At 42.9% G+C, this 14162-nt stretch overlaps 2 long non-coding RNA genes across 5 annotated transcripts; one reads left to right on the forward strand and one right to left on the reverse strand.

The window, feature by feature from the left end:
- Window positions 1-1713: 1713 nt before the first annotated feature.
- LOC139061127 (uncharacterized) lies at window positions 1714-5562 on the reverse strand. 3 transcript variants are annotated; one of them, XR_011515195.1, is made up of 2 exons: window positions 5497-5562; window positions 1714-2776 (listed from the first exon to the last, which is right to left on the reverse strand). It is a non-coding gene; the product is annotated as an uncharacterized lncRNA (long non-coding RNA). The 3 variants fall into 3 exon arrangements; XR_011515194.1 differs by having other exon boundaries at window positions 5381-5503; XR_011515193.1 differs by lacking the exon at window positions 5497-5562 and adding an exon at window positions 5191-5486.
- LOC139061128 (uncharacterized) lies at window positions 4898-10716 on the forward strand. Of its 2 annotated transcripts, none has more exons than XR_011515196.1 (3): window positions 4898-4923; window positions 7266-7414; window positions 10630-10716. It is a non-coding gene; the product is annotated as an uncharacterized lncRNA (long non-coding RNA). The 2 variants fall into 2 exon arrangements; XR_011515197.1 differs by lacking the exon at window positions 4898-4923 and adding an exon at window positions 5664-5747.
- The last annotated feature ends 3446 nt before the right edge of the window (window positions 10717-14162 follow it).

A 14162-nucleotide genomic window follows, 5' to 3' on the forward strand; every position in this document is an offset into this window, starting at 1 on the left:
CTAGCTGCGACCATTCTCACCAGACCTTTGGAATGCTGCTAAAGAAGCTTTGTTGTGGTTTATTCTAGAAAGGATGCTAAACATAAAAATAGGTTGATCTGTATCACTAAATTATGCTCCTACAATACCAGAAAAGCCACTCTTACCGCAAGAGAACACTTGGTAAAAAACAAGTGGCAACGCCGTGACATGGGATTGTGATAGCATGTAATCTGATATCCATAATTTTGCTTCATAAGTAAAAATTTGCTACCCTGTATTTTAAGACAAACAAGTTTTGAGGACTTCACACTGAGCCACACAAGCCCAAAAATGTTGAAATACTTCGGAATAAATGACAATAAATTGGCGGTGGTGCTCTTGTATAAAATAAAAAAAAAAACGTAGTTTGTCCTCCATTTCCATTGTGTGCAATAAACTTCTTGCCACAAAATTGACAAAAGCAATGTCTTGAAGAAACACTTGAATAAAATATTCCCTCAGAACTAGTATATTTGCCAATTTCATTGATTCACTAAACTAATTTATCGTTACGCTTTAGTGTCCATAATCCATTTAAGTACGCATAAACGCAGTCCTCCTGCAAAGTCTGACAATCTCATAGGAACTTGAGGTAGGCAAAAGCATCTTGCTTGCAAAGATTTCCCACCACGCTCTCTACCAGCAAATGCGACAGAAATGAGGCAAGCCCTTCAAAGGGCTGCAACCCCGTTCAAGTGCATGCGGAGCTCGTGACATCTTCGCGGCAACTTGCGTGCAAAGGCCATGGGACAAAAGCGACACTGGAATGGTCTCTCCCCTGTATGTGTCCTCAAGTGATGTGTGAGATTAACTTTCTGCGCGAAGGCTCGAGGGCACATGTGGCAGCGAAATGGTCTCTCGCCGGTGTGGATGCGGAGGTGAACAGTCAGGCTGGAACGCTTTGTGAACGACTTGTTGCAGTAGCCGCAAGTGTGCAGCTCAGGGTCCACGTTTTCTGAGGAGCACAAGTCACTCCCACTAATTTCCGTGTGCGAGAAATGTTGTCCAGCATGTCTGGCAGACGAGTTGCCTACGTGTTGACGAGTCCCATGCTGCCATCTGACGGCGCCTGCAAGATAGGTTATTCAATTTAGTGCAAGAACTACACTGCGTTGAAAGTTAAACTGAACAATTTGCTTTTATTACAACTACCAGATGACGTCTACAAGCACTGGTTAGAGCTAGGGAATGCATGGAAGGTTTGATGACAGCATACACTATGCCAGAACACACAGGACAGGGAACACCAGCCAAGAAAGGATTTTAGAGCGCAAGCGCAGCTCCTAGGCGGCCGTTCCTGTGTTGAGGGTTGGCATGCCTCAGCGTCCCTCATAACTGAGCGAATGATGAAAGACTGAGTGCGGAGTGCAGCGAGGGATGAAAGAAAGGCAACAGCCAAGAGAGAGCAAGGAAGAATTGCGGGTGAAATTTTTTTAGAGAAAAATTTAAAAACGTTTCGGCTCTTAATTTGCCACTAAAGATTTTTTTATTCGTCAGAGTCTGCTTTCTTTATCATGCCTCCTCCCAACCAGATGAGATTTTGTCAAAACCTGGATTACATCGATCCTGCACATTTGCTCATCAACGCCATAACATCAACACCATAACACAAACACCATCAACACCAGCTTTTCACACCATAGCTACTGTTATCCACCCTAGCACGTCACCAAGGGCTAGATTTGCATACAGCAATAACAGTACAGCTTAAAAACATTGCACACATCACTTGGTAAACATGACAAGAACTCTTTCTTCCACTGCTATCTCTACGTATAATTGCTGCTTAGATATTAGTCAAATGTCAAGCCGACATTCAGTACTTCGTGCAAAAGACAATTCAAGAATTAGTAAATGCAAAAGACAATGCTGTTTAGCAGTGGTAAGCACCTAAGTGGAGGCAAGTAGTTTCTTCCTTCAGTCAGACTTACAACCTCCAGCATCTTTCCTTCTGCCATTTTCAAACTTGCAGTACGCTCTTTCCAATTTACAGAATAAAGCATCAAGTATGCTCTTTCAACGTTTACACTGGATACAGCAAATGACAGTAGATCAAGCACAGTACTTGAAAGGGCAGGTCGGCTCGGACATGCATTTTGCAGAAAACTGGGTACTTGATGATGATGATGGCACACTCCTGGTAATGATGTCACTACAATGACTGTGTGGCAGCGTCACACCCCAGTTGTGAAACAGCAGCAAGCAACTGTCAAATCAAACAGTTGTCAACAGTTAAGTCTTCATGCTTCAATTCCTAAGTGAAGTTGATGATGACGATGACTTGCTGGTCTACTGCAATCACAATTTGTGAGGATGTTTCGCCACACAGTATGGCTCCACTTTCTGCAACAGCGGTGCAATACTCTAGTAGGTCAGTTAGCATTGTCACAGTGCTTCTCCTCATCTATGACTTTATTGTATTAATCTGCCAAATCTAATCCCCAATTATAAACTACCGGCAAGTATGGGGTGGACTGCAATATGGTGATTTCGTGCAGCTAGTTTCTTAGAGCCAAGTGCGAGGAAATGTATTAGCCAGCATGACACCTATGCCTACTCTTTGTAGATGAGTTTCAGTTGAAATTGTCAGTTTTCGGCAGAAATTCAAACACAGGCCATAGGAGTAACTACAAAACACTGCACACACTGAGCTCGTTCATCTACACAACCAAGATCCAAAGTTATTTCTGTAAATGTTCACTTTGCTCCTTTGATGTTGTCTTCCATCTGCTGACCTGTTAAATAGCTGTGGCATCTGTAAAAGACAAGAGCACAAAGTGAAGAGATTTCAACACATGAGAACTGCAACAGACATGGTTGGCATGTGGCACTGGGTTTTATAATGTACTTTGTCTTCACCTCTGCACTTCCTAACCTGACATGGTGGCTAAGTGGCTACACTGCTGCCGAGTTCAAGGTCATGGGTTCAATTCCTTGTTGCCACAGACACATCTCCGATGAAGGTGCATAAAAAATGATGCTCATGTGCTTAGGTTTGGGCGATATTAGAAAATCACAGCTAAAGAAAATTAATAGAATGCATCCGCTAGAGTTCAAGATAGCTACTGCTGTTGTTTTGGCACCCAATATAAACCCCTTAAATATCAATGGATCACGCTAAACTCCCTAGCCCTCAAAAAAAGATATTCCAAATTATTTTTTTTTCATTTGCACTTAATAAATGTTTATGTATAATTAATTTACTTAAGATATATACTGTAGGCAAGTTTTGTCTTTCTCAGTTATCCAGAAATTTAGCTGTTTTGTAAAAGATTCTCTTCCTTGACATACGCAAGTTTTGCATCTGACAAATAAATTATTTTACAATACAAAGTTTGAGGTGGAGTGACGGGAGAGAGGTGCCTAAATCAACCAAAGGTGCTGAAATTAGTTTGTGTCTGCCAAATGAAGCAAAACAACATATTGCTTGAACTTTGGCGACATCGGTACCTTTAGGACACTAAGGAGTTTTTGAGGTAGACAAGCCAAAGTTAGGGGACGTTGTCATCAGGTGTACAAGAGACCACGATAATTTTTTGGGCACACAAAGCCACTTTCGAGTGCTATTTGTGCACTCTAAAATAACGTTTAGGGCTGGGAAGTTCAAGGGCGAGAATTTCTGCAAAACGCTATGGAAGAGCTAATAGCTGTTGCATTGTATGGAAGTATTGGAGCTGCTCAAACATGGAAGTTGTTTCAGATTTTGCACCATGCAATGGAATATGCGTGCAGTTCAAATTTCCATATATGCTTTAAAGCAAGCATATTCCGAGACTTCAGGTGTAGTATACTGAATGGTACTCTGGAAATGGTGCTTGATCTCGTGTTTGTGGCAGAAACACCGGTAACTCATGTTGTGCTTCACAACAGCAATGGATGCAAATGTTGTGCTGTCACCCGTGATACTGTTTCCTGTACTTTTAATAGCATTTGAAGTATCTCAAAAATTTAAGCTCCAGTGAGATGAGTCAAATAATTCACACCAATAAGAGTAAAAGAAAGAGAGGTCGAAGGGCAGCACTGTGCCTGGCTTCGTGTTGTGCATTGTTCTCCGTTTTCATCTAAGCAGTCTGTAATGTTGAGCCGCATCCCATAGTTAGCTACATTAGCATCCAGTCTGCACCTTTCAGAAGCCCTCCCATCAAACAATGTGCATGTTGCCACATTGTGTTCGATTGGCATAACAGCATGATAGCACAGTGCAAATGTGCAACAGGCAACAAATTTGTGAAAAGAACTAGTCGTGAATAAAGTTATTTTCTTCGCTGTATAGACAAAGGAAAATATTTTCCATAAAACACTGATACCAACAAGCCCATGCGAATCCTTCCAAACCCTTTATCAGACCACAATAGGACTGCTTCAAAGCTACTTTACAAGAACTAATAATCACTACGGTAGATCAAGTGCAGTTTACAGCTCCATTTAGTCAAGCCATGGAAAAAATTGCAATTTTGCCTTAAAGGAGAAGCAGTGACAGCAATAACAAGCTTAAGCACTGCACTTGGACTCCTCAGACTGTGCAACTGTATGTGGGCAAGACATGACGAAACGCAGCACGCAAGGCAACTCCAGCTGGGCAGAAGGAAAATTAAGTGCTAGTGCCGTTGCAGGTATCGCATATCGACGCTGCACGAGACAAGGCAAATGGGGAGCCATTAGCATTATTCTGCGCCCAGTCAAATTACAACAATTTGAAATAGCAGGCCCTAACATTCTTTGGCTATCTTTAATTGCAATCACCACAATTCTGATGAATATATCAGTCAATGCCATAAAACCTGGTCAGAACTTCAGCATTTCAATAATATGGATCGACCAAGCATACGCCTCTAGGGTCCATACAATTGCCATCGCAATAAAAAAGAAAACGCAGAGTCCATCGACAATGACGGTAAAAATGTAAGTGAATAGCCGAACGTTTCTAGAGTTATTCGTTTTATTAAAGGAATGATGCGCTTGAAGGCATAAACCTTCAGACGCCCCAAAGCTCTTGCGCGACAGCTCGCGAGTTTAACTGGCCTTCGGCGACGTATAACACGGCCACTTTCGATCGCGATCGAGCCCAATCCTGATCGAAAACAGGCGGAAAATCCAAAGAAAGCTGTTCGCTTAAAGAGAGAGAGAGAAACAACTTTGCTGATTATCACTAAAGCTCGAAAAAATTGCCTTGGCATTGGTCGTCGTCGTTCGCCTGAGTGCACAACAGATTTGTCAGTAGTACACTACCGTCCAGTCATAAGGAGCGCGTAAGGCAGAATGCAAATAGGATATAGGTCACGAGACAACGAAGACATGCTGCTTGTGGTGTTGCTGTTAGAATCCGTCGGCAGTCAAAAAGGCTGAAATCACAGAACACCTGCGTGCGAATTGTCAAAAACTTGTTCTTGCTGCTGCGAATCGCGATGGGGCTTCCCCAGATATGCGAAAAATATTTCAATCTGTTCTCAAGTTCATTCGGTTTCCGGCGCGTACCTGTAGCGATTGAGTGAGGAGGTGGAGGAAGAAGAAGCAAAGCAAAAACCATTGTATGAAACTCTACGGCAAAAAAACAAAGGCAAAAACAAACAGGCGCATGATTGGATAGCCCTATCAAAACCAACGTGATTGAACGCAGCCAATGGCAGCCATGTGATGTGGACGCGGGTGCCTTGAAAACAAATAATGCGCGAAGCAGATCGTGCGGACTTCCTCCGTACCGGTGCAGCGGCCGGAATAATAAAGCCGTATGTAGTTCCTGTTTTGCAAAGAGCTAACTTAGTCATATAAATTACCCTAAATCAGTGCCTAAAGTTGCTGTGTAGGCCTGTAGGGTACGCAGAAGGGTTGAAATCTGGGCCAGTTGGTACATACTTGAACGAGTACATACTTGTGGTGTGAACCTCTCCTCTTGTCCTTTGTGTTTTTGACTGTTTTTTTTCGTTCGTTCTGTAGGGTACTTTTGAACGGTTTGCATTCGGACCGCGAGCGCGGACCAGCGCCTCCTGAAAAAATAGAGGAGGCAATGGCGCGGACACAAGTACACCAGCGCGCGACTGCTCGACACTGCACATTGCTTAGTTTTGGCTGTTCATCGATGTATGTAGGTTAGCACCGCCCGTGATCGAATTGGTAGTGCAAGGGGCTGCTGCGCTGAGGGAACAGGGTTAGAAACTAAATCCTTGGACAGACTTGGATCACTGAGCCAATTCGGGTGCTCCTATCCAAATACACGTAAACGGAGAATTTGTTTTTCTCGGCAACTACTGCACCAAATTTGGCGAGGTTTGTTGCATGAAAAACAAAAAAACGTAAAATCTAATGGCTGTTGGTTTCGAATTTTTGTTTTAAGTCGTCATTCTTCTTATTAAAAATTAGCAAAGGTAAAAAATTTTCAGAAAACGACACTATCAAGTTTACAACTCTGTGACTGGGCAAGGAAAAATGATACCCACAATTTTGTGAATTGCATGTAATAGTACATCTAAAGCGGACAAAATTGATATGTTACAAAAGAATATCAAAAGATTTAGTATAGTATGGAAATACAGCTTTTGCAGCACCTTGTAAACAACTTAACAAATTCACGTAAGATATAAAATGACATATAGAATTTGTCCGCTTTCAGTGATCTAATGGACGCCGTTTACAGAACCGCGGTATCTGTTCATGATGCAGAGCTATTGATTTGTAAACTTCGTGCTTCTATATTTTTTCAAACCTTCGCATTTTTTAAAAATCTTTTGAACAAAATTCAGGCCATAAATCAAAACTCCGCTTCCAACAGTCACTAGAATTTAACTTTCTCTCTCAAATGCAACAAATTTCATTAAAATCGGTTCAGGGGCTATCTCAGAAAAACATTTTTGCGTTTTACATATTAGGCCGCATCGGAGTTGGGCCTGAGGTAAAGCTTCCTCTTGAAGCGAAGCTTTCTTTGCCTCTTTCTTCGATTTTTGCACTGCTGTGCTGCTGCAGCTGCAGCTGTCTTGCATGCTGCATCTGGAGGTGGTCCAGAGCGTAAATGCATGGCAGAAGCATGGCAGAGGGGAAAGCCGATGCAAGAAATTCGTTTGGACCTTTCCGTCGCGTCGCTTGTGCATGCCCTCTGGAGTTCCCTGGGCATTGACACAATACTGTCTTGACAGCTGTAATTATCCATGACCCCTCGCAAAAGCACTGCAGAGAGTAGAGAATGGGTAGAGCCTACGCAATCATGGAACGATCGAGTGAATGACAGCAGCCTTGCCACTCCTCGCTCGCAGTTTCCATTCATGAGCGGAGGGCAGGAGATGAAAAAGGCAACTTGAGGAGGCGAGGAAACGCTACTGGAGGCCTTGCATACTCTCAAGTTCAACAAATCGCCACAAAGGACGAGAAACCAGCATTGAACCTCAACTTCATATTTACCCCTGTAAGTGCACTATCTCCCGCTAAAAGTGCCGTAATACTTATAGCATTTTCTTTAGATGATGAAAATATTAAATTATTATTCTTAATTATATATAGTAATCCTGAGTACTATCTGGTGTTTAGAGAGCGCAAACAAAATAATGTTCAACATCATTGACCTCCTACATGACCTATGCTCTCACAGTTAAAAAATTTTAAAGGTTTGCCACGTGACTTCTTAGTCCATGAGCTAAAACCAGTCCTTTGCACTGTGATTTCTCACGTTAGTTTGCCTGTTTGAAGTGATGCGTTTGGAAGCAGAGCAGTAGAGATTTTCAGCTGTGTGGACCGCTGTCTGCATTGTACGCGGATCCGGAGTGCAACTGCTACAACTCTGCGAAAGGCATACTGCTGGCGAGTCTTTGCATGGACGTCACTGCTTGCATAGCGGTTAGACGGAACCTAGCGTATAGAACAGCTTAGAAAATAGACCCTGTGTCCCCCGTACTCGCTGCACCTACGAGTATCAGGAATGTATCGCACCTGCAAGAGCAATCGCTGCAGACTAAATTGCAAAGAAAAAAGAATTCTCCAGTAAATGTGCTGCAGCAAGTGCGCAAAGCCAAGCAAAGTATCTTTTCATGCGTGTCACACTTTGCTGTCAATATTCTAATCACTTTGCTTATTGTGTTTTTTGTTAGTGTTATTTGCCTTTGAATCTGTTCTCTGCATTTCTGATACACACTTTGCTTCTCCTTCAAGCACAAGCTTAAGTAGGGCATGATCAATGTAAACCTACAGACTGCAAGCATGAAAAAGAAATTCCGCTGTCACCACATGGTCACCATGTGTATTCAGGCTGCGACCCCAAGGCCACAATGCTTGCTTTTAATTTCAACATGCTTGACATACACATCGAGGGTGCATCATCTCTCATGCCTGTCAGGTGTTTATAGTTACAGCTATAAGTATTGTTTCTATATAGTATTCGAAATAACTGGGAAGGTTTGCCTAACTTTTTCTGAAATTCAGTCTTAAATGAGAGATGTCACCTTTTGTGTGCAACATTGTGCACAACAGCAAAACAAGGTTGCGAGTTGTGCAAACTTAAGCTTATCTCAAGAAAGCAATGTGCAGTTAAAATAGCAGAGCTGGCAAATAAAGCATGAAAATTGCACTTGTGTTTGCTATTGTCATGAAGTGTTCCTGCTGGGGACAAAATGGAGTGAAATTATGGGTTATCTAACTTTCAAGGCTAATATGTGGGACCAATCATTTTACCAAAAAGTAGCATATCTTTATCTGCCTAGTATAACTTATCAAACATTAGTAACCAGTACTGTGATGAACTTATTGCCACATGAGATTGTTCATCTCTGAATGTCTAGTACACATACTTAGTTTAATGGCTGGTGTATAGTATGCTTTCATATTGCATGTGGTAACAATGACTTGCCATGTTTCTTGTGCACTTTAAGTAATAAACTGAATCACTGGTTAAACACAACAGATGAATTGTTATAAGCCTTCAGAAAACATTAGTAACCCTTCATCTAGCAAACAGATAGTGAAAACTACTGACACAGTTCTATGTGAATTACTTGATAGGACTTCCAGGACTTACTTCCAGGACACTGAGCAAGCTGTGCACACTGAATTGCACAGCATGTTAGGTGTCATGTGGAGTAAACAGTGATTTTTAGTTTCATTACTAGTCACCCTCTGCTTTAGGAACATGCTGAGGCATTAAAGACAGAAACATTACATTCGTCGACATTTGTATCAGTGCCCCACACCCACTTTTGGTCTGCCGGCTCTTGCTGCGCGACACCGCTCATATTATTATTCACAGTTTAGACTTTCAACACATTGGCGTTAAGGAGAGGTGGTACTGACGATGTACATTAGCAAGAGACAGTGCACAAGCATGCAGGCGAAACTACAAATGTAAGTAGAGCTGTCTTTCAACTAAATCTTGGTTCGCATCACCTACGAACCACAACTCTCTGGTGCCGACTTGGAGCACTGGGTATGTAGCACTTGGTCTGTTCTGTTCTTTAAAGACCCTCTTTGATGCCTACTTTGGTCACTCGGTATATGCCAGTAGGTGTGTGCCGCTTTTAAATGAACACCTTCGACACCGGCCTGGGCATGAGCCACTGGGAATGTGCCGCTCTACAATGACAAAAAATATCCTTTAAATTTCTCTCCTGCTGAGCGGAACCGAACACAGGGGTCGCAGGGGTTCCTCAAGGACAGCAACACGATGCGTTAGCAAGCTGTGCCACAAACGCACTGGGCACGCCGCAAGCAAGGGAACAACTCTCAGTTTTCACAGGCCCTAGCGCACCATGCTTCTTGTCTCGGAGGCCATGCGCGGACTTCTCGGCAGCACCACCAGATGGTGCAGCGTGTCCAGAGAGAAGCGCGAGAGTAGAACCCAGTTGCCGCATAACGCGTTTCTCAGCGTTCACACATTCCAGAGCGGCATGCATTTCAGAGGTCACGTGCCGGCTCTGCGGCATCTCCACTAGATAGCGTTGAGTCTTCCTAGGGAAGGCTCGAGCTGGTTGCCTAAGGACAAAAACATACTGGAGCAAATACTTGCAACGAGACATATGTCTGCTGCAGCAAAAATCTGGAGACCGCTCAGTACATCCTAATGGAATGCAAAGGTTTTCATCCAGTGAGACCCACCTGTAGGTGACTTACACCTTTCAGAAGCACTTGAATTTAAAGTAGACAGAAGCATCAACCAGTCAGCAGTCGAGATAAGCAAGAGATGTTAGGGTATTGGTGGAGAAAAAGCAGGGAAGAGATTGATACGACCAGATCCGCTGTAGGCATAGGTAGCAGTACGAGGTAGATGGAAAAGCTTCGAGGAGAAGCAAGATGAAGGAGATGTATACAAAAATGCCAGAATAAAAAGAATGTATAGCATTCCTGATCAACTCAGGTAATTATTAGGTGATTATTTGTCGCAGCCCTGTTTCAAAGGTGATGGCAGTAAATCACTGAAGCCCAAAATAGGAGTCCCACTGCAGTACATGACTTGCAACTCATTTCGACGATGGCAATATGTTGTGTCACTGTATGATTCAATGCTAAACATTACCGTTGACAGTCATCACGAGATGAGTACTGCCAATTTTTCTCACTGGCTTCCAGGACACCATAGCTCTGGCACAAAATAATCAGGCAAGGAGATGACGTATTCACCTTGGACTCTTGTTGCAGCCCTCTTCACGCAGGCTTCAATTCTCAAGAGGGCCACCAATTTGCTGATTTCAGCTGGATGTCGATCTACAGTGCAGAACTCCACGTGTGGGTACTCCCATTTCAATAGGTTAATTGTTATTTGGGTTACTCTATGAGTTTAGTCTGGGTAATGGGTGCAAGGGGTCGGGTGACAATATGCGGTGGCACTCCTTGGAATTCCGCTAGATTCCCAGAGTTGCCACTCTCATGTTGGCCTCATGTGCATGTATATACAGGGTTTCAATGCGTTGGCATTCTTGGGGTACTTCACACACACTTTCAGGCAGCTATGTATGTACATATCTAACTGTATTCCCGCCTACCTGTGTCACTGGGTAGTCCATGGTCAAATGGGTAGCACATCAGGCTGCTGTGCAGAGGGAACAAGCTTTGAAACCAACCATCGGACCAACTTGGCTCACTGAGTACGTGGCAATGTGTACATTTTATGTGCCGCTCTTCAATGATACTCTTTTATGCTGACATGGGTCACTGTAGATGCGGGACTGGGTAGGTGCCGCTGTTGAATTAAACTCTTTGATGCCAACTTGGAGCACAGGGTACGTGCTGCTCGGTCTGTGCTGGTCATCAATGGGCCTCTTTGATGCCAATTTGGGTCACTGGGTATGCGCGAATAGGTGTGTTCCACTCTACAATGAACTTCTTTGATTACAACTTGGGTAACTAGGAATATGCCACTTACAATCACGAAAAATATCCCTTAAATTCATCCGATGCTCAGTTAAATCGAACCCATGTCACAAGGGTTCCTCGGGTTCCTCAGGGACAGCAACCCAATGCTTTAGCAGGCTGCACCGCAAATGCACTAGATATGTGCTGCTCTTCAATGAACCTCTCACCAACTTGGGTCACTGAGTATATGCCAGTGGGCGTTTGGCAAGCGAGGGAACAATTCGCAATGTTCCCAGGCACCGGCATGCCACACTTGTCTCGGAGGCCAGAGATGGACTTCATGGCAGCGCCACTAGTTGGTGCAGCGTGTTCAGAAATAAGCGTGAGAGAGGAGCCTGGTTGCCACTGCAGAACGGTTTGTTTTGCTCAGCATTCGCCATGCACCATGCATTTCAGAGTCCACATGCAGGCTTCACTGCGTCACTACTAGATGGCGCCGAGTGTTTTGGGGGATGCGGGAAAGAGGAGTCCCGGCTGCAGTCCACACCTCATACATAAACCATTTTTGTTGGTGGCAATACGTTGTGTCGCTTGCTATACCGATTCAATGCTAAACGCATTACCGTCGACAGTCACCGTCAGATGGGGTCTGCCTGTTTTTTTGTAATTGCAGAGCGGCATATTCCCAGTGGCAATTACCTAGCTACCCAAATTGGCATCAAAAATGTTCATTGGAGAGCAGCACAGACAAAGTGGCACGTACACAGTACTCGTACGCCAGATAGCAAGTCGCACATCCCCAGGGACCCTTGTCGGCATTTGTTGAGGAGCGGTACATCGTGTCAAATACCCAGTGATCCAAATTGGTCCAGTGGGTTCGAACTGTGTTCACTCAGCACAACAACCTGACATGCTACCCATTCTGTCCAATGAGAACTGCCCACCTCAATGGTTCCTGGAGGTGAGGTTCATCAATGTCTTTCAGATTACATTTGGGCTTACTGAAGGTCACAGCCACTATGCATGTCATCACAGAATGGCTTGTTGGACAAATGTTTGTTCATCTGTGAACATCAGCACTACTTCTACAACACCAGCAGCACAGCTCTAATGGCTAAGCTGCAAGGTGTTTGTTTTGCATTTGGTCGGAGCAGTACTGATTCCGGGCACAATAACTTACTGCTAAAACTATTCCAGCAATATTACATGGAATTGCTTGTATTTCTGGTATGCAATCTTCAAACTAATTCTTCAAAAAGTCAGTTACTTAAAACTAAGCACACAGATACTAATACAAGTAATAGCACTACATTTTGCATTCATCATTTTTTTTTATTACACTGCCTTAAAATTACATAGATCTTATGATACTTTAGCAACAGGCCTCACTAAGGCAAAGAAACATATAAACATATAACATATAACATAAACAAACAAAGAATCCGTAGTTTCAGAGCAAAATATTTGGTGCCCCAAAGATGACATGTAGTTCATTAGAATTCAGTGTCTTCTGAAGCACTAAAATAACTGAGAGAAGGCAAAGTAAATTACAGCAAAATGGTAGGATACACATGCAAAGAACCAGAGAAAATGCACACCTTATTGTGGAAACTTGCCACTGTGGTATACTATGAGATGCAGTGATTACGAATCCTGCATTAACTCTTATTTGCTGCACAAGCTTGATGATATAAGCGTATGTGGAGGGGATCTTAGCTACAGTGACAATGGCCAAGATCTCATATGGAAGAGAATTCTGTAACCCTTAAATAAAACTTGCTTGAATGTAGGGATTCTTAAAGCGTTTGTCATGATTTTAACCTTGCCCATTTTGTCCTTGAGCTCACAAGCACTACTGCCACCTCTGCTAACATCTTACAACTCTTTTTTACTGCAGCTAATGACCTTGCTTTATCTGCAACATACCTGACAGCTATCGGCAATCACTAACTCAGCTTACCTTGCAAACACAGTTTCCCGTGCTTAAACTAAAGGGGATATTCAAGACTCCCAAATACAGCAGGGCTTCTGTCAGCAAGGGAGAATAAGCTACAGTAGGGCTGATATCACAGCTCTAACAAACATATTAAATGACTTTATTAATAACTGTTTTGCTACTTTCAAACAGCACTCAGTGAATAAAAGAATTGGACACTTTATAAACACAAGTTGTCATGAATCAACTGCTATGCACAAAAAGTTAGAATACCCTAAAATTCCCCTTTGCCTAGGTTTAACAATTCGCTCAAATGAGTGCATCACAAAAAGATGTGCGTATTCTGAGAGGCCAAACTAACAAATCAAGGAGATTGTTCAGCTCATCAAACTACTGCACTAACCTAGAATACATTATGGTTGCATCAGTAGAAAAAAAAAAGAATGCTTTTTTATACAACTGTTCTATTACAGAGAAACCTGGGTACAAAAAGAAAGGTGTAACTTCAGATAAGATTAAGTTTTTCCTAGGTTCTTTCATGTTCCTAATAAAGAGTATCAACTGTAGTCCAACAGTTTGAAAGCAAAATTACATTGTCGTGCGAGCTCGAGACCCGCCACCCTTAGAACTGTGTTTAACGTGAAATTTACACCTTTTCTAGTTAACGCAGAATGTTGCAATGTAGGAAGTCCTGTGACATTACCATCACTTAAGAGAAAAGTTAACTCCTTAGAGGACGAAAAGACAACACGAGAGGTGCTGGAAATGTCTAAATATGTCTAGGTTTCAACTAGCCCAGCTTTTTGCCTTAACTTCTGTTAAAGAAGGTCATTTCAGCATGTTTCAAAGTTTTACATAAAGATAAAAGATGAACCTGCACAAACTAAAGTGGCAGTGAGGTTGACTGTGGCTTGAATGTTTCGCTTAAAACTTTCTTTGTTGA

Source organism: Dermacentor albipictus, chromosome 6 (assembly GCF_038994185.2).
Source record: "Dermacentor albipictus isolate Rhodes 1998 colony chromosome 6, USDA_Dalb.pri_finalv2, whole genome shotgun sequence".
In the NCBI taxonomy this organism is placed as follows: domain Eukaryota; kingdom Metazoa; phylum Arthropoda; class Arachnida; order Ixodida; family Ixodidae; genus Dermacentor; species Dermacentor albipictus.